Below are 26,415 nucleotides of genomic sequence, written 5' to 3'. Positions count from 1 at the left end.
TTTTGAACGTCATGGACCATATGAGATGTTCCAGGAGTTGAAGTTAATATTTCAAGCAAATACCCGAGTTGAGAGATATGAAGTCTCCAACAAGTTCTATAGCTAAAAGATGGAGGAGAATCTCTCAACTAGTGAGCATGTGCTCAGATTGTCTGGGTACTACAATCGCTTGAATCAAGTGGGAGTTAATCTTCCAGATAAGATAGTGATTGACAGAATTCTCTAGTCACCATCACCAAGTTAGTAGAACTTCGTGATGAACTATAATATGCAAGGGATAACAGAAACAACTCCCAAGCTCTTCGTGATGCTGAAATCAACAAAGGTAGAAATCAAGAAAAACATCAAGTGTTGATGGTTGACAAGATCACTAGTTTCAAGAAAAGGGCAGAGGGAAGAAGGGGAACTTCAAGAAGAACAACAAGCAAGTTGCTGCTCAAGTGAAGAAGCCCAAGTCTGGTCCTAAGCCTGAGACTAAGTGCTTCTACTTCAAAGGGACTGGTCACTGGAAGCGGAACTACCCCAAGTGATTGGCGGATAAGAAGGATGGCAAAATGAACATAAGTATATTTGATATACATGTTATTGATGTGTACTTTACTAGTGTTTATAGCAAACCCTCAGTATTTGATACTAGTTCAGTTGCTAAGATTAGTAACTCGAAACGGGAGTTGCAGAATAAACAGAGACTAGTTAAGGGTGAAGTGACGATGTGTGTTGGAAGTGGTTCCAAGATTGATATGATCATCATCGCACACTCCCTATACTTTCGGGATTAGTGTTGAACCTGAATAAGTGTTATTTGGTGTTTGCGTTAAGCATGAATATGATTTGATCATGTTTATTGTAATACGGTTATTCATTTAAGTAAGAGAATAAATTGTTGTTCTGTTTACATGAATAAAACCTTATATGGTTACACACCCAATGAAAATAGTTCGTTGGATCTCGATCGTAGTGATACACATAATCATAATATTGAAACCAAAAGATGCAAAGTTAATAATGATAGTGCAACTTATTTGTAGCACTGCCGTTTAGGTCATATTGGTGTAAAGCGCATGAAGAAACTCCATGCTGATGGGATTTTGGAATCACTTGATTATGAATCACTTGATGCTTGCGAACCATGCCTTTTGGGCAAGATGACTAAAACGCCGTTCTCCGGAACAATGAAGCAAGCAACAGATTTGTTGGAGATCATACATACTGATGTATGTGGTCCGATGAATATTAAGGCTTGCAGCAGGTATCATTATTTTTTGACCTTCACAGATGATTTGAGCAGATATGGGGATATCTACTTGATGAAACATAAGTCTGAAACATTTGAACAGTTCAAAGAATTTCAGAGTGAAGTGGAAAATCATCGTGACAAGAAAATAAAAGTTTCTACGATATGATCGCAGAGGTAAAATATTTGAGTTACGAGTTTGGTCTTCAATTAAAACAATGTGGAATAGTTTCACAAACTCATGCCACATGGAACACCACAGCATAATGGTGTATCCGAACGTCATAATCGTACTTTATTGGATATAGTGCAAGCTATGATGTCTCTTACCGATCTACCACTATCGTTTTGGGGTTATGCATTAGAGACAGCTGCATTCACGTTAAATAGGGCACCATCAAAATCCGTTGAGACGACGCCGTATGAACTATGGTTTGGCAAGAAACCAAAGTTGTCGTTTCTTAAAGTTTGGGGCTGCGATGCTTATGTGAAAAAGCTTCAACCTGATAAGCTCGAACCCAAATCGGAGAAATGTATCTTCATAGGATACCCAAAGGAGACTGTTGGGTACACCTTCTATCACAGATCCGAAGGCAAGACTTTTGTTTCTAAATTCGGAAACTTTCTGGAGAAGGAGTTTCTCTCGAAAGAAGTGAGTGGGAGGAAAGTAGAACTTGATAAGGTAATTGTACCTGCTCCCTTATTGGAAAGTAGTACATCACAGAAAACTGTTTCTGTGACACCTACACCAGTTAGTGAGGAAGCTAATGATGATGATCATGAAACTTCAGAACAAGATACTACTGAACCTCGTAGATCAACTAGAGTAAGATCCGCGCCAGAGTGGTACGGTAATCCTTTTCTGGAAGTCATGCTACTAGATCATGATGAACCTACGAACTATGAGGAAGCGATGATGAGCCCAGATTCCGCGAAATGGTTTGAGGCCATGAAATCTGAGATATGATCCATGTATGAGAACAAAGTATGGACTTTGATGGATTTGCCCGATGATCGGCAAGCCATAGAAAATAAATGGATCTTCAAGAGGAAGACGGACGCTGATAGTAGTGTTACTATCTACAAAGCTAGAATTGTCGCAAAAGGTTTTCGACAAGTTCAAGGTGTTGACTACGATGAGAGTTTCTCACTCGTATCTATGCTTAAGTCTGTCCGAATCATGTTAGCAATTGCCGCGTTTTATGAAATCTGGCAAATGGATAAACAAAACTGCATTCCTTAATGGATTTACTAAAGAAGAGTTGTATACGATGCAACTAGAAGGTTTTGTCGATCCTAAAGGTGTTAACTAAATATGCAAGCTCCAGCGATCCATCTATGGACTGGTGCAAGAATCTCGGAGTTGGAATATACGCTTTGATAAGTTGATCAAAGCATATAGTTTTATACAGACTTGCGGTGAAGCCTGTATTTACAAGAAAGTGAGTGGGAGCACTACAGCATTTCTGATAAGTATATGTGAATGACATATTGTTGATCGGAAATAATGTAGAATTATTCTGCAAAGCATAAAGGAGTGTTTGAAAGGAGTTTTTCAAAGAAATACTTCGGTGAAGCTGCTTACATATTGAGCTTCAAGATCTATAGAGATAGATCAAGACGCTTGATAAGTTTTTTCAATGAGTACATACCTTGACAAGATTTTGAAGTAGTTCAAAATGGAGCATTCAAAGAAAGAGTTCTTGCCTGTATTACAAGGTGTGAAGTTGAGTAAGACTCAAAGACCGACCACGGCAGAAGATAGAAAGAGAATGAAAGTCATTCCCTATGCCTTAGTCATAGGTTCTATAAAGTATGCCATGCTGTATACCAGATCTATTGTATGCCCTACCACTGAGTTTGGCAAGGGAGTACGATAGTGATCTAGGAGTAGATCACTGGACAGTGGTCAAAATTATCCTTAGTGGAATAAGGATATGTTTCTCGATTATGGAAGTGAAAAAAAAGGTTCATCGTAAAGGGTTACGCCGATGCAAGTTTTGACACTAATCTAGATGACTCTAAGTCTCGGTCTAGATACATATTGAAAGTGGGAGCAATTAGCTAGAGTAGCTCCATGTAGAGCATTGTTGACATAGAAATTTGCAAAATACATGCGGATCTGAATGTGGCAGACCCGTTGACTAAGATTCTCTCACAAGCAAAACATGATCACACCTTAGTACTCCTTGGGTGTTAATCACATAGCGATGTGAACTAGATTACTGAATCTAGTAAACCCTTTGGGTGTTGGTCACATGGCGATGTGAACTATGGGTGTTAATCACATGATGATGTGAACTATCGATGTTAATCACATGGTGATGTGATCTAGATTATTGACTCTAGTGCAAGTGGGAGACTGAAGGAAATATGCCCTAGAGGCAATAATAAAGTTATTATTTATTTCCTTATTTCATGATAAATGTTTATTATTCATGCTAGAATTGTATTAACCAGAAATATAATACATGTGTGAATACATAGACAAACAGAGTGTCACTAGCATGCCTCTACTTGACTAGCTCGTTAATCAAAGATGGTTCTGTTTCCTAACCATAGACAAAGAGTTGTTATTTGATTAACGAGGTCACATCATTAGTTGAATGATCTGATTGACATGACCCATTCCATTAGCTTAGCACCCGATCGTTTAGTATGTTGCTATTGCTTCCTTCATGACTTATACATGTTCCTATGACTATGAGATTATGCAACTCCCGTTTGCCGGAGGAACACTTTGGGTGCTACCAAACGTCACAACGTAACTGGGTGATTATAAAGGAGCATTACAGGTGTCTCCAAAGGTAGATGTTGGGTTGGCGTATTTCGAGATTAGGATTTGTCACTCCGATTGTCGGAGAAGTATCTCTGGGCCCTCTCGGTAATGCACATCACATAAGCCTTGCAAGCATTGCAACTAATGAGTTAGTTGCGAGATGATGTATTACGGAACGAGTAAAGAGACTTGACGTTAACGAGATTGAACTAGGTATTGGATACCGATGATCGAATCTCGGGCAAGTAACATACCGATGACAAAGGGAACAACGTATGTTGTTATGCGGTCTGACCGATAAAGATCTTCGTAGAATATGTAGGAGCCAATATGGGCATCCAGGTCCCGCTATTGGTTATTGACCGGAGACGTGTCTCGGTCATGTCTACATTGTTCTCGAACCGTAGGGTCCGCACGCTTAAGGTTTCGATGACAGTTATATTATGAGTTTATGAGTTTTGATGTACCGAAGGAGTTCGGAGTCCCAGATGAGATCGGGGACATGACGAGGAGTCTCGAAATGGTCGAGACATAAAGATTGATATATTGGAAGCCTATGTTTGGATCGGGGACATGACGAGGAGTCCCCAAGGCCTAGTCCGAATTGGACTAGGGGGAAGGGCTGCGCCCCTCCTTCCTTCTCTCCTCTTTTCCCTTGCCTTGACTCCTACTCCTAATACATGGAAGGACTCCTAGTTGGACTAGGAAAGGGGGAATCCTACTCCCGGTGGGAGTAGGACTCCCCTAGGGCGCGCCATAGAGAGGGCCGGCCCTCCCCTCCTCCACTCCTTTATATATGGGGGCAGGGGGCACCCCATAGACACACAAGTTGATCATTGAGATCGTTCCTTAGCCGTGTGCGGTGCCCCCTGCCACCATATTCCACCTCGATCATATCGTTGTAGTGCTTAGGCGAAGCCCTGCGTCGGTAGAACATCAAGATCGTCACCACGCCGTCGTGCTGACGGAACTCTTCCCCGACACTTTACTGGATCGGAGCCCGGGGATCGTCATCGAGCTGTACGTGTGCTAAGAACTCGGAGGTGCCGGAGTAACGGTGCTTGGATCGGTCGGATCGGGAAGAATACGTACGACTACTTCCTCTACGTTGTGTCAACACTTCTGTTGCGATCTACAAGGGTACGTAGATCATACTCTCCCCTCGTTGCTATGCATCAGCATGATCTTGCGTGTGCGTAGGAATTTTTTTGAAATTACTACGTTCCCCAACAGCAAGTACTCTCGCACCTCGAGATTCCTATGCTCGACAAAGGCCTTATATGCCTACATAATTTAGGTTGTTTCTAAGTGAGCAATGTTGAAAATGAACTGAGAATGCTAGAGAGAAAAAGATAAAGGGGAAGTACTTACAGCATGCTGGCTGGCTAAGGGAGTCTGTGAACCCCCCGTACTCTCTAACTAGCTCGGGTTGGTAGACCGAAGCCGTGTGGACGAGATCGAAGGAGTTATCAAGCCATCGAAACACGGATACCGGCCATGTGACTTCCCCTGGATGGCCACCACCGCCGTGTCGTCGATCTGAGACTGGGCAACCTCAGGAACAGGAACGTCCGGATGCAACTTCTGATAGTGCTGAGTGTAAGACTCTAGGTGCTCCTCGGTCTTGCCGTAGTACTGGCTCTCGCCCTCCTTGGGATGACTCCGCTCGCGGGCCAGCTTCCACGACTCAATGTCTGAGAGCGGCCTCTTCAACTTGTCCTCCTGCAACGTCAAACAGAAGTTAGCTATACATAAGAACATGATGGTAAAGAAGAACAAAAATGCATCATGCATATAGATATACCTTCATGGCCTTGAAGCCCCAGTGGTTCCTGTTTCCTTGGCCGTGTGTCCCGTCTTTTCCACGGTTAGCCCGGGCCTTGATGCTCTTGGCAGCAAACTCTGCATCGTCGCCGAGCCACCTATCCACCAAACTCGCCCATCCGTCATGCCTTCCATAGCACCAACGAGGAACAACCTATGCAAATTTTGGAAGCATGACATGTGAGCACGAAACATATAGTTGACTGCTTGAAACAATGATAAGTTAGTAATAGTTACCATCATGAACTGCTCCCTGTTCAAGGTAAGTCGTTGCCTCCGCGCTTGAGTTTTGGTCATCTTTTGTTGCAGGTAGATGTGGTAGTACTGCGAGACGGCAACTGTGACGCCCCCGATTCAATCGTACACTAATCATACACGCAAATGTGTACGATTAAGATCAGGGGCTCACGGGAAGATATCACAACACAACTCTACAAATAAAATAAGTCATACAATCATCATATTACAAGCCAGGGGCCTCGAGGGCTCGAATACAAGAGCTCGATCATAGACGAGTCAGTGGAAGCAAACAATATCTGAGTACAGACATAAGTTAAACAAGTTTGCCTTAAGAAGGCTAGCACAAACTGGGATACAGATCGAAAGAGGTGCAGGCCTCCTGCCTGGGATCCTCCTAAACTACTCCTGATCATCGTCAGCGGGCAGCACGTAGTAGTAGGCACCTCCGGTGTAGTAGGAGTCGTCGTCGAAGGTGGCGTCTGGGTCCTGGGCTCTAACATCTGGTTGCGACAACCAGGTAGAAGAGATAGGGGAAAAGGGGGAGAAAGCAACCGTGAGTACTCATCCAAAGTACTCGCAAGCAAGGAGCTATACTACATATGTATGCATTGGTATCAACTGGAATAAGGCTATTATATGTGGACTGAACTGCAGAAAGCTGAGATAAGGGGGGATAGCTAGTCATTTCGAAGACTACGCTTCTGGCAGCCTCCATCTTGCAGCATGTAGAAGAGAGTAGACTGAAGTCCTCCAAGTATCATCACATAGCATAATCCTAACCGATGATCCTCCCCTCGTCGCCCTGTGAGAGAGCGATCACCGGTTGTATCTGGCACTTGGAAGGGTGTGTTTTATTAAGTATCCAGTTCTAGTTGTCATAAGGTCAAGGTACAACTCCAAGTCGTCCTGTTACCGAAGATCACGGCTATTCGAATAGATTAACTTCCCTGCAGGGGTGCACCACATATCCCAACACGCTCGATCCCATTTGGCCGGACACACTTTCCTGGGTCATGCCCGGGCTCGGAAGATCAACACGTCGCAGCCCTACCTAGGCACAACAGAGAGGTCAGCACGCCGGTCTAAATCCTATGGCGCAGGGGTCTGGGCCCATCGCCCATTGCACACCTGCATGTTGCGTACGCGGCCGGAAGCAGAACTAGCCCCCTTAATACAAGAGCAGGCTTACGGTGCAATCCGGCGCGCGCCACTCAGTCGCTGATGTCACGAAGGCTTCGGCTGATACCACGACGTCGAGTGCCCATAACTGTCCCCGCGTAGATGGTTAGTGCGTATAGGCCAATAGCCAGACTCAGATCAAATACCAAGATCTCGATAAACGTGTTAAGTGTCCGCGAACACCGACCAGGGCCAGACCCACCTCTCTCCTAGGTGGTCTCAACCTGCCCTGTCGCTCCGCCACAAAGTAACAGTCGGGGGCCGTCGGGAACCCAGGCCCACCTCTACCGGGATGGAGCCACCTGCCCCTTCAGCCCCCAACTCCGAACAGTACCACAGGTAATGTAACTGTGTAAAGTATATAGTATATGCCCGTGATCACCTCCCGAAGTGATCACGGCCCAGTAGTATAGCATGGCAGACGGACAAGAGTGTAGGGCCACTGATGGAACACTAGCATCCTATACTAAGCAGTAGGATAGCAGGTAATGGTAACAACAGTAGTAGCAAGGACAGGCTATGCATCAGGATAGGAATAACGGAAAGCAGTAACATGCTACACTACTCTAATGCAAGCAGTATAGAGAAGAGTAGGCGATATCTGGTGATCAAAGGGGGGGCTTGCCTGGTTGCTCTGGCAAGGAGGGATCGTCAACACCATAGTCGTACTGGGGGTCTCCGGCAGTCTCGGGGTCTACCGGAAAGAAGTAACGGAGGGGGAACACAATAAATAACAGAGCAATCAATGTAACAAAAAGCAAGATGCGGCATTACGTTGTGCTAGGGGTGGCCTGACGCGGTACGAGGTGATACCGGTGAAGGGGGGAAACATCCGGGTAAATATCCCCGGTGTTTCGCGTTTTCGGACAGATGAACCGGAGGGGGAAAGTTGCGTGTTCGCTATGCTAGGGATGCGTGGCGGACGAACGGGTTGCGTATCCGGGTTCGTCTCGTCGTTCTGAGCAACTTTCATGTACAAAGTTTTTCCATCCGAGCTACGAATTATTTTATATTAATTTTTAAAGTTTTAAATCATTTTCTAGGATTAACATATTATTTTAATTCAAAATTGCATTTATGACGTCAGCATGTCATCAGCAGTCAACTCTGACCATTGACTGGTCAAGCTGACACGTGGGTCACATTGTCATTGACTGAGTTTATCTAAAACAGATTAATTAGTTTAAACAGTGATTAGGTTAATTTAACAGACCTAATTAAGTTAACTAATTAATTAATTAATTAATTAATTTAATTATATTTATTTTTTTCTCTTTTTTTAACAGGGGCGTGGGTGGGGGGCCCACTAGGCAGTGGCCCATAGGGCCAAACGGGCGCGGGCGAACGGACGCTGCTCGATCGGGCGCACGCCCGAGGGGCGCTGGGTACGCACGGCGCACGCCGGCCAGGGCCAGAGGAGGCGGCAGAGGGATTGCCGCGGCGAGGTGCTGTCGGCCAGGGCTGCGCGTGGTGGGCGAGGCCGGCGAGGCCAGCGCGTGTGCGCATGGCCAGGAGGGCATTAGCGGGGCACGCCGCTACGGCGTGCGACGCGACGACCAGCAAAGGCGGGGGCGGTTCGAGGCGGAGGCGGGCACGCAAGCGCAACAAGCGGCCGGAGTGGGCGGGCACGGGGAGGCGGCGCACGGCAAGGACGGCGCAGAGGGCGCGTGCTCACCGCAGGCGCACGCGTGGGCGGTCTAACATGCGGTGACCGCGAGCGAGGGGCGAGGCAGAGAAGGGGAGAGGCCCGGGGCCTCACCAGCGTTGATGGGGAGAGGGGGCGACGAGGCGTGAAGAGGCCGGTCGTGGAGGAGGACGAAGACGGGCGGTCCGGCGACGCAACATCAGGGAGACGGGGTGACTTCGGGGCGAGGTGGCGGCGAGGTCCAGCGGCTTCAGAGGTGGGGCGGCGTCGGGCTCGTTGCCCCTTCCCGATCCAGATCGGGTAGGGGAAGAGGATCGAGAGGGGAGGCGAGCCGGAGACGGGCGGCAGGGAGGAGGCCCTGTGACGAGCGTCGGCGGCGGCATCAGGCGCACGAGGTTCTTGGGCGGCGGCGGCGCAGTCGGGGATGGCTCCTGCGTCGGGATCGGGCGCGGCCCCGATCTAGATCGGGACGAGGGGGAGAGAGACGTGGGGGGAGAGTGGAGATCGTGCGGGAGCAGTGGGGGTGGATCAGGCTAGGGTTTCCGTCTGTGGGGGGGGGATTATGGAGGGGTTAGGTGGGCCGGCCCAGTTGGATGGCCAGCTGGGCTGAGGCCCAGCGTGGGGGGGGGGGTCTTTCTTCCTTTTCTTTCTTTGTTGTTTTGTTTTTGTTAGACCTTTTCTTTTTATTTATTTTCTTTTCTGTCTTATTTCTAGTTTCTTTTAATCTTTAGTTTTTACAAAAATCACCACTAGTATCTAAAGTAGTATTTATAAACAAACTGCTGTCACATCAATTCTTAACCCATAATAAAATATTTTTAATATTTTATAAAATCCAATAGGTATTTGTTTAATTGCTTTCACTACTGTTTTAATTAGTTTAGAGCCCTTAAACATTTTATCAAGGTTTGGTTTCTCCATCGTATTTACACATGATTTATCTGACCCACCTTGAACATTTTGGTTTCATTGTTTGAAAACTTTTATTATTTGCCTTTAGTTGAATTTTGAATTTGAAACGGTTTTGAACTAACCTGGGATTAACTAAACTGACAGAGGTGACGTGTCACCATTAACGTGAGATTACTGTAGCATGATTATCCGGGCGTCACAGCAACCCAGCGCACCTCGTACTGCAACTGACGAGCTTTCTTCTTCGCAGCCGCAAGCAAGACCACGTCGGCTCTGGCCTTGTGCTCGTCAAGAACTCTATAGAGTTGCTGCAATCATGCATAAACCAGAAGCAAACAAGGCATGAGTTGAGTGATTCAATGATAAACTATGAATGAAACTGAAGACAAGTGATTCAGAAGAGAACTTACCCAACATTTGGTGATCACGGCCTTAGCGGCCGTCCCGTACTCCGCGTTGCTGCAAGCCTCGTAGTGGGCCCAGCTCGTGGCCAAAACCCGCAGCTGCGGGTCCCTGTCTGGCCGCGGGGAGAATAGGCCAGGCCAAAACTCCTTCAACAGGACAGTGATAAGGCCGTTCGGTTTACGTCCCTTTCCGCGAAGGATCCAGTTTCTGCAAAAGAATCAAATGATTGCCATGTGTACAATAAGAAAATGTTGTCATGTGTTGAAAATATGATTGAGAGGCACTTACTTTGTCCCCACAGGTTCAATGAGCCACTTGTGCTCCTCGATAGACGGTGGTGTAGGTAGTCCGGCATTACCACGCAGCCACCCCTGCGGAGCACCCGGTGGCAAGTCACCCCACAACTCGGGATCAACATCCCCTCCACCCTCCTCGCCCTCCTCCTCGGCCTCCTCCTCCTCGGCCTCCTCCTCCTCACCCTCCTCCTCGCCATCAGGAACATACTCCTCCTCCTCAGACTCAGAAGGTGCCTCTGTATAGGAGGGCATCGAAGAAGACCCTCCTATTTCGGACACAGCCCGGAGTTTTTTGCCCTGGCTGCCTCTCCCCCCACCTCCTCCTCCTCTAGGGGCTCTCCCCCACCGCCTCCTCCTCTAGGGTCTCCTCCCCCGACCCCTCCACCTCCCTGTGAGGTGTCATCCTCGCGTAGTCGGGAGGGAACCTTGTGGGCTCATCCACTCCGAGTAAGTCCTTTGAATTTACTGAGGAAACTGGCGCCGCTGGACTTGCCCATGATTAGCAAACCTGCATTGAGAAGAGAATAAACAATTAGTAAGGATATCAATTAAACAAGCATACAGGAAAAACATTAATACCAGAAGAGCACATTAAACATACTATTGTAATGATCATTACAAGAACTTACATTTTCTAGAACCCATATGAATCATCACTATTGTAATCTATTTGTGGACCAGTCTCATCATCACTATCACACATATATTATTCGTTGTCTGATGGAGGTGGAGGCTCTTCCTCATCGTCAGCATCTTCATTTAACTTTTCAAGCATAATTATGTCTCTTTGATTCACAACTGCCTCACCATCAATCCGTGCATTGTCGTCATTTCGGTCCAGGTCAACATAACCCAAGTCATCATCCTCGTTGTTTCAGACCACGTCATCATGTTCCTCTTGATAGAACACTCCCTCGTATGTCATGGGGTTTATGTTGTAGTAATCATCATCGTTCGGGTCCGGTAGCTTACCATGCGGCGACACCTTGAACACAACTTCCCAACCCTTTAGGTACTCTTTCTGGCATGGGTAAGGCAGATAATATACTTGTGTGGCCTAGGTAGCGGCGATAAAGAGATCAGCTCCGGCATAGATGGTTGATGGTTTAACTTCAACTAAACCAACAGAAGGCGTATATCTCAGACCCTTTTTGGGGTCGAACCTGTTGGGTTTCGTAGTAATTTCAAAAACTTTCCTATGCACACGCAAGATCATGGTGATGCATAGCAACGAGGGGAGAGTATGATCTACGTACCCTTCGTAGATCGCAATGGAAGCGTTGACACAACGTAGAGGAAGTAGTCGTACGTCTTCTTCCCGATCCGACCGATCCAAGCACCGTTACTACGGCACCTCCGAGTTCTTAGCACACGTACAGCTCGATGACGATCCCCGAGCTCCGATCTAGCAAAGCTTCGGGGAGGAGTTCCGTCAGCACGACGGCGTGGTGACGATCTTGATGTATTACCGACGCATGGCTTCGCCTAAGCACTACAACGATATGATCGAGGTGGAATATGGTGGCAGGGGGCACCGCACACGGCTAAGGAATGATCTCAATGATCAACTTGTGTGTCTAGAGGTGCCCCCTTCCTCCGTATATAAAGGAGCCAAGGGGGAGAGGTGCGCCGGCCAGGAGGAGGGCGCAGGAGGAGTCCTACTCCTACCGGGAGTAGGACTCCCCCCCAATCCTATTCCAACTAGGATTCCCAAGGGGGAAAGAGGGAGAGGGGTGGCCGGCCACCTCTCCTAGTCCTAATAGGACTAGGGGAGGGGGGGGGAGGCGCGCAGCCCTTATGGGCAGCCCTTTCACCTTTCCACTAAGGCCCAATAAGGCCCATATGATTCCCGGGGGGTTCCGGTAACCTCCCGGTACTCCGGTAAAATCCTGATTTCACCCGGAACACTTCCGATGTCCAAACATAGGCTTCCAATATATCAATCTTTATGTCTCAACCATTTCGAGACTCCTCGTCATGTCCGTGATCACATCCAGGACTCCGAACAACCTTCGATACATCAAAATGCATAAACTCATAATAACTGTCATCGTAACATTAAGCGTGCGGACCCTACGGTTCGAGAACAATGTAGACATGACCGAGACACGTCTCCGGTCAATAACCAATAGCGGGACCTGGATGCCCATATTGGCTCCTACATATTCTACGAAGATCTTTATCGGTCAGACCACATAACAACATACGTTGTTCCCTTTGTCATCGGTATGTTACTTGCCCGAGATTCGATCGTCGGTATCCAATACCTAGTTCAATCTCGTTACCGGCAAGTCTCTTTACTCGTTCCGTAATACATCATCTCACAACTACCATATTAGTTGTAATGCTTGCAAGGCTTATGTGATGTGCATTACCGAGAGGGCCCAGAGATACTTCTCCGACAATCGGAGTGACAAAACCTAATCTCGAAATACGCCAACCCAACATGTACCATTGGAGACACCTGTAGTACTCCTTTATAATCACCCAGTTACGTTGTGACGTTTGGTAGTACCCAAAGTGTTCCTCCGGTAAATGGGAGTTGCATAATCTCATAGTTATAGGAACATGTATAAGTCATGAAGAAAGCAATAGCAACATACTAAACGATCGGGTGCTAAGCTAATGGAATGGGTCATGTCAATCAGATCATTCAACTAATGATGTGACCTCGTTAATCAAATAACAACACATTGTTCATGGTTAGGAAACATAACCATCTTTGATTAACGAGCTAGTCAAGTAGAGGCATACTAGTGACACTTTGTTTGTCTATTTATTCACACATGTATTATGTTTCCGGTTAATACAATTCTAGCATGAATAATAAAAATTTATCATGATTATAAGGTAATAAATAATAACTTTATTATTGCCTCTAGGGCATATTTCCTTCAGTCTCCCACTTGCACTAGAGTCAATAATCTAGATTACACTGTAATGATTCTAACACCCATGGAGCCTTGGTGATGATCATGTTTTGCTCGTGGAAGAGGCTTAGTCAATGGGTCTACAACATTCAGATCCGTATGTATCTTGCAAATCTCTATGTCTCCCACCTGGACTAGATCCCGGATGGAGTTGAAGCGCCTCTTGATGTGCTTGGTCCTTTTGTGAAATCTGGATTCCTTTGCCAAGGGAATTGCACCAGTATTGTCACAAAAGATTTTCATTGGACCGGATGCACCAGGCATGACACCTAGATCGGATATGAACTCCTTCATCCAGACTCCTTCGTTCGCTGCTTCCGAAGCAGCTATGTACTCCGCTTCACATGTAGATCCCGCTACGACGCTTTGTTTAGAACTGCACCAACTGACAGCTCCACCGTTTAATGTAAACACGTATCCGGTTTGCGATTTTGAATCGTCCGGATCAGTGTCAAAGCTTGCATCAACGTAACCTTTTACGGTGAGCTCTTTGTCACCTCCATATACGAGAAACATATCCTTAGTCCTTTTCAGGTATTTCAGGATGTTCTTGACCGCTGTCCAGTGATCCACTCCTGGATTACTTTGGTACCTCCCTGCTAAACTTATAGCAAGGCACACATCAGGTCTGGTACACAACATTGCATACATGATAGAGCCTATGGCTGAAGCATAGGGAACATCTTTCATTTTCTCTCTATCTTCTGCAGTGGTCGGGCATTGAGTCTGACTCAACTTCACACCTTGTAACACAGGCAAGAACCCTTTCTTTGCTTGATCCATTTTGAACTTCTTCAAAATCTTGTCAAGGTATGTGCTTTGTGAAAGTCCAATTAAGCGTCTTGATCTATCTCTATAGATCTTTATGCCTAATATGTAAGCAACTTCACCGAGGTCTTTCATTGAAAAACTCTTATTCAAGTATCCCTTTATGCTATCCAGAAATTCTATATCATTTCCAATCAATAATATGTCATCCACATATAATATCAGAAATGCTACAGAGCTCCCACTCACTTTCTTGTAAATACAGGCTTCTCCGAAAGTCTGTATAAACCCAAATGCTTTGATCACACTATCAAAGCGTTTATTCCAACTCCGAGAGGCTTGCACCAGTCCATAAATGGACCGCTGGAGCTTGCACACTTTGTTAGCTCCCTTTGGATCAACAAAACCTTCTGGTTGCATCATATACAACTCTTCTTCCAGAAATCCATTCAGGAATGCAGTTTTGACATCCATCTGCCAAATTTCATAATTATCAAATGCGGCAATTGCTAACATGATTCGGACAGACTTAAGCATCGCTACGGGTGAGAAGGTCTCATCGTAGTCAACCCCTTGAACTTGTCGAAAACCTTTTGCGACAAGTCGAGCTTTATAGACAGTAACATTACCGTCAGTGTCAGTCTTTTTCTTGAAGATCCATTTATTCTCAATTGCTTGCCGATCATCGGGCAAGTCAACCAAAGTCCATACTTTGTTCTCATACATGGATCCCATCTCAGATTTCATGGCTTCAAGCCACTTTGCGGAATCTGGGCTCACCATCGCTTCTTCATAGTTCGTAGGTTCATCATGATCTAGTAGCATGACTTCCAGAACTGGATTACCGTACCACTCTAGTGCGGATCTTACTCTGGTTGATCTACGAGGTTCAGTAGTATCTTGTTCTGAAGTTTCATGATCATTATCATTAACTTCCTCACTTATTGGTGTAGGTGTCGCAGAAACAGTTTTCTGTGATGTACTACTTTCCAACAAGGGAGCAGGTACAGTTACCTCGTCAAGTTCTACTTTCCTCCCACTCACTTCTTTCGAGAGAAACTCCTTCTCAAGAAAGTTTCCGAATTTAGCAACAAAAGTCTTGCCTTCGGATCTGTGATAGAAGGTGTATCCAATAGTTTCCTTTGGATATCCTATGAAGACACATTTCTCCGATTTGGGATCGAGCTTATCAGGTTGAAGTTTTTCACATAAGCATCGCAGCCCCAAACTTTCAGAAACGACAACTTTGGTTTCTTGCCAAACCATAGTTCATAAGGCGTCGTCTCAACGGATTTTGATGGTGCCCTGTTTAACGTGAATGCGACCGTCTCTAGAGCGTATCACCAAAATGATAGCGGTAAATCAGTAAGAGACATCATAGATCGCACCATATCTAGTAAAGTACGATTACGACGTTCGGACACACCATTACGCTGTGGTGTTCCGGGTGGCGTGAGTTGCGAAACTATTCCACAATTTTTCAAATGTACACCAAACTCGTAACTCAAATATTCTCCTCCACGATCAGATCGTAGAAACTTTATTTTCTTGTTACGATGATTTTCCACTTCACTCTGAAATTCTTTGAACTTTTCAAATGTTTCAGACTTATGTTTCATTAAGTAGATATAACCATATCTGCTTAAATCATCTGTGAAGGTGAGAAAATAACGATATCCGCCACGAGCCTCAATATTCATTGGACCACATACATCTGTATGTATGATTTCTAACAAATCTGTTGCTCTCTCCATAGTATCGGAGAACGGTGTTTTAGTCATCTTGCCCATGAGGCACGGTTCGCAAGTACCAAGCGATTCATAATCAAGTGGTTCAAAATGTCCATCAGTATGGAGTTTCTTCATGCGCTTTACACCGATATGACCTAAACGGCAGTGCCACAAATAAGTTGCACCATCATTATCAACTCTGCATCTTTTGGCTTCAACATTATGAATATGTGTATCACTACTCTCGAGATTCAATAAGAATAGACCACTCTTCAAGGGTGCATGACCATAAAAGATATTACTCATATAAATAGAACAACCATTATTCTCTGATTTAAATGAATAACCGTCTCGCATCAAACAAGATCCAGATATAATGTTCATGCTTAACGCTGGCACCAAATAACAATTATTTAGGTATAATACTAATCCCGAAGGTAGATGTAGAGGTAGCGTGCCGACCGCGATCACATCGACTTTGGAACCGTTTCCCACGCGCATCGTCACCTCGTCCTTAGCCAATCTTCGCTTAATCCATAGCCCCTGTTTCGAGTTGCAAATATTAGCAACAGAACCAGTATCAAATACCCAGGTGCTACTGCGAGCATTACTAAGGTACACATCAATAACATGTATATCATATATACCTTTGTTCACCTTGCCATCCTTCTGATCTGCCAAATACTTTGGGCAGTTCCGCTTCCAGTGACCAGTCTGCTTGCAGTAGAAGCACTCAGTTTCAGGCTTAGGTCCAGACTTGGGTTTCTTCTCTTGAGCAGCAACTTGCTTGCCGTTCTTCTTGAAGTTCCCCTTCTTCTTCCCTTTGCCCTTTTTCTTGAAACTAGTGGTTTTGTTAACCATCAACACTTGATGCTCCTTTTTGATTTCTACCTCCGCAGCTTTCAGCATTGCGAAGAGCTCGGGAATAGTCTTGTTCATCCCTTGCATATTATAGTTCATCACGAAGCTCTTGTAGCTTGGTGGCAGTGATTGGAGAATTCTGTCAATGACGCAATCATCTGGAAGATTAACTCCCAATTGAATCAAGTGATTATTATACCCAGACATTTTGAGTATATGCTCACTGACAGAACTGTTCTCTTCCATCTTGCAGCTATAGAACTTATTGGAGACTTCATATCTCTCAATCCGGGCATTTGCTTGAAATATTAACTTCAACTCCTGAAACATCTCATATGCTCCATGATGTTCAAAACATCTTTGAAGTCCCGATTCTAAGCCGTAAAGCATGGCACACTGAACTATCGAGTAGTCATCAGCTTTGCTCTGCCAGACGTTCATAACATCTGGTGTTGCTCCAGCAGCAGGCCTGGCACCCAGCGGTGCTTCCAGGACATAATTCTTCTGTGCAGCAATGAGGATAATCCTCAAGTTACGGACCCAGTCCGCGTAATTGCTACCATCATCTTTCAACTTTGCTTTCTCAAGGAACGCATTAAAATTCAACGGAACAACAGCACGAGCCATCTATCTACAATCAACATAAACAAGCAAGATACTATCAGGTACTAAGTTCATGATAAATTTAAGTTCAATTAATCATATTACTTAAGAACTCCCACTTAGATAGACATTCCTCTAATCCTCTAAGTGATCACGTGATCCAAATCAACTAAACCATGTCCGATCATCACGTGAGATGGAGTAGTTTCATCGGTGAACATCATTATGTTGATCATATCTACTATATGATTGACGCTCGACCTTTCGGTCTCCGTGTTCCGAGGCCATATCTGTATATGCTTGGCTCGTCAAGTATAACCTGAGTATTCCGCGTGTGCAACTGTTTTGCACCCGTTGTATTTGAACGTAGAGCCTATCACACCCGATCATCATGTGGTGTCTCAGCACGAAGAACTTTCACAACGGTGCATACTCATGGAGAACACTTCTTGATAATTTAGTGAGAGACCATCTTATAATGCTACCGTCAATCAAAGCAAGATAAGATGCATAAAAAGATAAACATCACATGCAATCAATATAAGTGATATGATATGGCCATCATCATCTTGCGCCTGTGATCTCCATCTCCGAAGCACCGTCATGATCACCATCGTCACCAGCGCGACACCTTGATCTCCATCGTAGCATCATTGTCATCTCGCCAATCTTATGCTTCCACGACTATCGCTACCGTTTAGTGATAAAGTAAAGCATTACATCGCGATTGCATTGCATACAATAAAGCGACAACCATATGGCTCCTGCCAGTTGCCGATAACTTGGTTACAAAACATTATCATCTCATACAATAAAATTTAGCATCATGCCTTGACCATATGACATCACAACATGCCCTGCAAAAACAAGTTAGACGTCCTCTACTTTGTTGTTGCAAGTTTTACGTGGCTGCTACGGGCTTTAAGCAAGAACCAATCTCACCTACGCATCAAAACCACAACGATAGTTTGTCAAATAGACTCTGTTTTAACCTTCGCAAGGACCGGGCGTAGCCACACTCGGTTCAACTAAAGTTGGAGAGACAGTCGCCCGCAAGCCATCTATGTGCAAAGCACGTCGAGGGAACCGGTCTCGCGTAAGCGTACGTGTAATGTCGGTCCGGGCCGCTTCATCCAACAATACTGCCGAACCAAAGTATGACATGCTGGTAGGCAGTATGACTTATATCGTCCACAACTCACTTGTGTTCTACTCGTGCAAATAACATCAAACCATAAAACCTAGGCTCGGATACCACTGTTGGGTTTCGTAGTAATTTCAAAAAATTTCCTACGCACACGCAAGATCATGGTGATGCATAGCAACGAGGGGAGAGTATGATCTACGTACCCTTTGTAGATCGCACAGCGTTGACACAACGTAGAGGAAGTAGTCGTACGTCTTCTTCCCGATCCGACCGATCCAAGCACCATTACTCCGGCACCTCCGAGTTCTTAGCACACGTACAGCTCGATGACGATCCCCGGGCTCCGATCCAGCAAAGCTTCGGGAAGGAGTTCTGTCAGCACGACGGCGTGGTGACGATCTTGATGTATTACCGACGCAGGGCTTCGCCTAAGCACTACAACGATCTCAATGAACGGCGAGGTGGAATATGGTGGCAGGGGGCACCGGCTAAGGAACGATCTCAATGATCAACTTGTGTGTCTAGAGGTGCCCCCTGCCTCCGTATATAAAGGAGCCAAGGGGGAGAGGTGCGCCGGCCAGGAGGAGGGCGCAGGAGGAGTCCTACTCCTACCGGGAGTAGGACTCCCCCCCAATCCTATTCCAACTAGGATTCCCAAGGGGGAAAGAGGGAGAGGGGTGGCCGGCCACCTCTCCTAGTCCTAATAGGACTAGGGGAGGGGGGGAGGCGTGCAGCCCTTATGGGCAGCCCTTTCACCTTTCCACTAAGGCCCAATAAGGCCCATATGATTCCCGGGGGGTTCCGGTAACCTCCCGTTACTCCGGTAAAATCCCGATTTCACCCGGAACACTTCCGATGTCCAAACATAGGCTTCCAATATATCAATCTTCATGTCTCGACCATTTCGAGACTCCTCGTCATGTCCGTGATCACATCCGGGACTCCGAACAACCTTCGATACATCAAAATGCATAAACTCATAATAACTGTCATCGTAACGTTAAGCGTGCGGACCCTACGGTTCGAGAACAATGTAGACATGACCGAGACACGTCTCCGTCAATAACCAATAGCGGGACCTGGATGTCCATATTGGCTCCTACATATTCTACGAAGATCTTTATCGGTCAGACCGCATAACAACATACGTTGTTCCCTTTGTCATCGGTATGTTACTTGCCCGAGATTCGATCGTTGGTATCCAATACCTAGTTCAATCTCGTTACCGGCAAGTCTCTTTACTCGTTCCGTAATACATCATCTCACAACTACCATATTAGTTGTAATGCTTGCAAGGCTTATGTGATGTGCATTACCGAGAGGGCCCAGAGATACCTCTCCGACAATCGGAGTGACAAAACCTAATCTCGAAATACGCCAACCCAACATGTACCATTGGAGACACCTGTAGTACTCCTTTATAATCACCCAGTTACGTTGTGACGTTTGGTAGTACCCAAAGTGTTCCTCCGGTAAACGGGAGTTGCATAATCTCATAGTTATAGGAACATGTATAAGTCATGAAGAAAGCAATAGCAACATACTAAACGATCGGGTGCTAAGCTAATGGAATGGGTCATGTCAATCAGATCATTCAACTAATGATGTGACCTTGTTAATCAAATAACAACTCATTGTTCATGGTTAGGAAACATAACCATCTTTGATTAACGAGCTAGTCAAGTAGAGGCATACTAGTGACACTTTGTTTGTCTATTTATTCACACATGTATTATGTTTCCGGTTAATACAATTCTAGCATGAATAATAAACATTTATCATGATTATAAGGAAATAAATAATAACTTTATTATTGCCTCTAGGGCATAAGTTTAATTGAAATTATAGGGTGCATGAGTTTAATTGAAATTATAGGGTGCATGAGTTTAATTGAAATAGGTAATAGGGAAGTGTGAAAAATTACTTTTTCCATGAACCACGCAACGAAATTTTTCCTTCCATCAGCACCCTTTCGGAGAAGAGCAAGTGCCTCCGCTTCAGTAGGAGGCAGCATTCCCGTCCATTCTTCTTCAACGAATCGACTACAATAAGAACAACGGTATAAGAACTAGGCAAAGTGAACATAACGAATTGACTAAAAGAATGGTGCAAAGGTATTACCTCATCCACTCATCCTCAACTTCCTTGATGTTGTGCAAGATATAGAACATGACATCCTCCCACTCATCTCGTGGCATGAGATAAGGTTTCGAGCATCCAGCCCTACCACCTTGCCCGATGAATAGAGGCAACTTGGGTTTATAGTTGGGTTCTTCTATATTGTATCGAGACACCTTATTGTGCAACGTGGGAACATGGTCTGGATAGTAGGCTGTCCTGAGGTCTGCCACCTCCTCTAGGATAACTGCCTCAGCTATGGAAGCTTCAATCTTAGCTTTGTTTCCACATTTCTGTCTCAGATGCTTGTTCTGTCTCTCAGGGCCGTACTACCAACGATTCTGCATAGGCCCCCCAACAATACCTCATTCGGGAGGTGCAAAATGAGATGTGTCATCGGAGTAAAGAAGCCTGGCGGGAAGATCTTCTCTAGCTTGCATATCAACTCCGACGCCTTCTTATGCATTTCTTTTATCTTCTCAGGACATACTTCTTTAGCACAAAGCGTGCGGAAGAAATGGCTTAACTCCGCAAGCACACGCCAGACACGCTCGGGAACATAGCCCCGAACCATCACCGACATAATCCGCTCAATCCATACATGATAGTCATGACTCTTGAGCCCGGTCACTCTGCCCATTGAAAGATTGACCCCCTTACTTATATTCGACGCATAACCATAAGTGAACTTCACGATGTGTTTCAGCCACTTGAATGCCTCCATCTTATGATCCTTTTTAAGTACGAAGTCAGCATCTGGCTTGAACCAAGATTTTCGACTGCCCGTGGGAGGCTGCATGTGTAGACGTGGTCTATCACAAATATTCTGTTGATCAACTCTAGCATTAACATTATCCTTTGTCTTATCAGGAATGTTAAGGATCGTGTGAAAAAGGGACTCTGCGACATTCTTTTCGGTGTGCATCACGTCTATGTTGTATGGAAGTTTGAGGTCCTTAAAATAGGGAAGCTGCGTGAAGGGGGTAATGTGAGTCCAGTTGTGCGTCTCACCATATCCTTCAATTTTTTTCCCTTTCCCTTTTCCTTTGCCCTCGCCCTCGTCTTCGCCCGTGGCTTTGCCTTTGCCTTTGCCTTTGCCTTTCCCTTCAACGGCAGGCTTAAGAGCTTTCAACTGAGCAAGCACATCCGCACCAGAAAACATTGGAATCTCGTTTACTTCATGGACAACTTTGCCTTTTGTGAAGTTCTTCTTGTCTTCCCTATCAGGATGGTCTGGAGGGAGAAACTGTCGATGCAGGTCAAATGCAACATACTTGCCACCCTTCTTCAGCCAAATGAAAATCAAGGCCTGCATGCACACTAGGCAAGGCATCTTTCCACTTGTACACCATCCGCAGAACAGGGCATAACCGGGAAAGTCATGCATGCAATATTGTAGCCAAACTTTCATCAAGAAATTTTTCTGCAGATGTCGGTCGTATGTCAACCTCGGGAAGTACCAAGAATGGTGCAAATCATCCACCAACGGCTGCATAAACACACTCAAATTCTTCCCCAGATATTCAGACCCCGGAATTATAAGCGACAGGAACATGGTCTTGCGTTGCATTATGGCGCCGGGAGGGAGATTGAGCGGAATAACAAATATGGGCTAACAGCTATATGGATTAGACGACATACCATATGGATTGAACCCATCACCTGTTATAGCAATTCTGACATTCCCAGCCTCGGCTGCTTCCTCCGGGTACTATCGAATGACTTCCATGCTTCACCTCCTGATGGATGTATAAATTTTTTTGGATTGTACCTTTTCCCTTCCTTGTGCCACTTCATCATTTTGACAGACTCCTCGGTGATGAAAAGGCGCTGCAGTCTTTTTATAAAATCAAGATACCGAAGAACCTTCACAGGGATTTTTAGCTGCTGCTTCTGACCATGCTTATCGACCACCTCAATATACCGAGAGGAACCGTACTTCCTAGAGTACTTTTCATCCGCATACTCATGCCTAAACAAAAGGCAATTCTTTGGACAAACATGTATTTTCTCATAGTCCATGGAGAGCGCCTTCATGATTTTCTTCGTAGCGTATATGGTTTTCGGCAGTTCATGGCCCTCAGGCAGGCTGTTAGCCCATACTCCCAGAAATGCTTCGAAGCAACCTCGGCTACAGCCGTACTCAGCCTTGACTGCCATCAGTTGCGAGATGGCATCCAGCACAGACAGCTTGGCACCCTCATAGAGAGGTTTCTTTGACGAGGCCAAGATTTCCAGGAAGGCCTTTGCGGTTTCCTCCGGTTCCTCCGGTTCATTCGCTGAATGCGACGGAGATGTCGGCTGTGCAGTAAAGACATCATCTAGCATGTCTCTAACCCCATCATCCTCATAACCAGCGACGCGTTGTCGTATCACATCCTCCCTACCACGGTCCTGCTGGGCAAAGTTTATCGGCATATTAAAGTTGGGCATAAATCCATGCGTGCGAAGGTGCTTAGTCATCTCACTCTTATCTCTGCGGATACGTCTCTTACATCTGGCACACGGGCATTCTGGCACCATCCTCATTGGACTACGGAATATCTTTTTCAAAAACACATTAGTTTTCTCGACCCACTCTGTTGTTACTTGATTCCGACGAAAAAACCCACTATACATCCACTGATTGTAACCCGACGACCAGTTTAAGCCGACGGCCAGGACTGGGCTGTCGGCATATCTCGAACTAGGCCGACGGCAGCCGTAGGCATAGCTTTGGCCGTCGGCATATGCCCGTTTTCCGGTAGTGAATCAGTCAACATCTATCGATCCAAGATGGAAGAAGAGAGCTAGAGGGTTAGTCAGTAGGTATCGTACCTCCCAGATGCGGAGCTTGGAGTAGTTGATGACGTAGTACGCCATGGCGAACTGGGTCTGGCTATCCGGCGGGTACACGGGCACGATCTCGCGGACGAGGCAGCCCTGTTCGACCAGCTTGCGGCGGTGATCCATGGGGACGTCGGGGAGCACGGCCACCACGAGCGGGTAGGCGGAGTTGACGGCGCGGAGGCCCTTGGCCAGGCCCACCACGCCCATCCAGTAGTCGCCGGAGCCGGCGAGGAAAGTCACGTACGCCGCCTTCTTCGGCTCGTCCTCCACGATTCGCTTGGGCATGGGAGCCATTGCTCGCTCGATCTCTCTTGTCTTGCTTCAAAGAATGGATGAGATGGGTTCGTTGTGTGTTGTGGACTCGTGCGTGTTTGCGTTTGATGCTTGATGGTGGGGCCTGCTGGGCGCTTTATATAGGCGCCATCCGCGACGAAATGGAAAGCGTAAAAAAAGTCTGGACTGGAACGCTCTGAGATGGACTTTCCTACTATTTTCTCGACCCTTTCATCTAGTTTCCTTTTACTCTTGTGCGGATTTTTCTCGAAGAAGACGGCCATGGCCCCCATTTTCATTACAAAAATATCCCTTGATTTGTGGCGCCACCCTCACTTTGATATTGTTGGCTGATTTGTTTCGGTGGATAAGGTGACAAGAACCAAACATTATCTTCTTCTCGTAGATATCTCGTTGTAGCTGGAGCCAGGACATATGTCGGTTTTACTAAAAAAAGGTGAAAAATCCATGCAGAGTCTAGCTACTTCAACCGACCTCGCGAGGTGCGTCCCGTGAAATCTGTCCACGCCTTCCATTTGTGTCTAATCACCCTGCATCCATCATCACAACAAAATGTTTCTACGGCAGACACCAGACAGAGGAGGTCGATGGAACCTTTTGTGGTTCAGCTACCTTTCCGGGTGTGGCACATGCAAAGGAGCCATCGACAGATCGCGAGATCAACTAATCAGCACATGATGGTGCGGTCAAATCAAACAAGGACACCAGCTAGTGCACTGGTATATTATCAGCTCATGAGGATTACGGAATGATGATCAAGATTAACTCGGACTGTGCAGGTGAATGATAACCGTCCGCCCCGCGCCTGCGTACGTGGAAGAGCTAGGCCAGATCCCAGCCAGCATTTTGTACGAACTAAACTGGAAGCTTTTGATCATGGCCGGTGCAGCAGTTGGTGTCACCGTTTTTCTGGATAACGTACGTGGTGTGGCCGGTTAGTTAATTACACCTCCTATGCCGTGAAAACAACAACACGGCTGGCTGCAGAGAGACGTACGCGTTTTGCCCCGCCGACGCGAGGTCACTCTCTGTCGAGTTAGTAATAGCATCGAGCAGTTTTCAATGGAGAGAAATAGCGAGTCTTGAACTAAAGATTTGGACGGTGAAAGCCCAGTCCGGTGCTTGGCACTTGGCAGCCAAGATAGATTCCAATGCGGAATACCAATATTTGAGACCATGACAAATATTAGCTACTAATTGATCGGTTATCAAGTTGCTAATATTTGACAAGTCTTGCAATTACAAATGTTTGGCAATGCCAACATTTGGAAACCAATCATGCTTTTCGTGTCTTCCTGTCTTTTTCCTCAACCGCTCAACTCTCTTGTTCCTAGTGGTGGGCGTGACCGGGCGTTTAGACATGTGCGGCAATAAGACTCCTCGCGTATCCTGCAGCAACAACAGGAGCCGATGTGTCTCGCCCGCAGCGTGACACAAGCTCATCTCGCCGCCGCCTCCCAACTAATGAACCGGCCCAAGTAGCTTTGCAGGTTAATACTTTTTTCTTCTCTTTTGTTTACATTTTAAAAAATATTCCAAGTACATACATTTCAAAACTTAAATGCACTTAAAGTATTTAAAAACCACAAATCTGAATTTTTTTAACACAGTGTAAATAAATATTAGCATAATTATAAAAAATGATTATGGCAATAAACAAAGACATTTTACATTTTACAAGTACATACATTTCAAAATTTAAGTGCACTTAAGAATTTAAAAACCATAAATTTGAAAATTGTTAACACAGTGTAAATAAATATTAGCGTAATTTTAAAAAAATGATGATAGTGACAAACAAAGATCTTTTTTACATTTAAAAATGCTCACATGATTCAAAAAAGTGTATGTGACATTTAAAAATATGGTTATACAATGTAAAAAATGTTTCGTAATTCATAAAACAAATGTTTGTACCATTCTAAAAAGTATAGGGTACATTTAAAAAATTGTACACACTTTCAGAAATATGTTGTTGATAAAATGCTCAGCACATGTTTTTTTTTGCGAGGGTAAAGGGAGTTTATTAAAGAGTTATAGAGTTACAGTCGAGAGGCCACAAGTCCTCAATACAAGGTGGAACCGAGCGCAGCCAGACAGCCGTGGCACGCTCGGTGCGGCTATACTTAGCCAACCGATCGGCAACTCTATTTTGAAGTCTAGTGATCTTTTGAGGAAAAAACTCCCTAGTACCAAGATGTGCTTTGATCTCCATGACGATCTGTCCATACGCCGAACGAAGAAGTGCATCATTTGTCAAGCTAGACAAAGCTTCAGACGAGTCCGTCTGAACCACCACCGGCAAGTCAGAGTGTTGTAGTGCTAAGGCCAAACCTTGCATGATCGCATGTAGTTCTGCTTCCAGCGGATCATTGCAATAGAAGATGAAACGGTATGCAGCCATTAGGACATCTCCTTTGTCATTTCTAAGCACCATACCAACAGCAGCAGATCCATCCTCCTTCAGGAACGAGCCATCAACTGATAGAGCCACCCTACCTGGCTGAGGCGCCGGCCATGGAGTCGATATGACCCTGCCCTTTTGGTCTGGTATCGGCATCTCCCCGGTTGACATTTCTCCTTTAATGATCTCCTCCGTAGTGTAGCATGCAGCCAGCTTA

The 26,415-nt window shown here is 45.7% G+C and overlaps 1 pseudogene; it reads right to left on the bottom strand.

Annotated features, from left to right (window-relative positions):
• LOC147983703 (galactinol synthase 3 pseudogene) overlaps positions 1-23,868 on the bottom strand; it is a 34,915-nt pseudogene extending 11,047 nt beyond the window's left edge.
• Positions 23,869-26,415: the final 2,547 nt, after the last annotated feature.

The sequence above is a fragment of the Triticum urartu genome, chromosome 2A (assembly GCF_056163025.1).
Source record: "Triticum urartu cultivar PI428250 chromosome 2A, HENAU_Tu73, whole genome shotgun sequence".
NCBI classification, from domain to species: domain Eukaryota; kingdom Viridiplantae; phylum Streptophyta; class Magnoliopsida; order Poales; family Poaceae; genus Triticum; species Triticum urartu.
The sequence above is the reverse complement of the archived record's forward strand: the minus strand, read 5'-3'. Positions and strand labels throughout refer to the sequence as shown.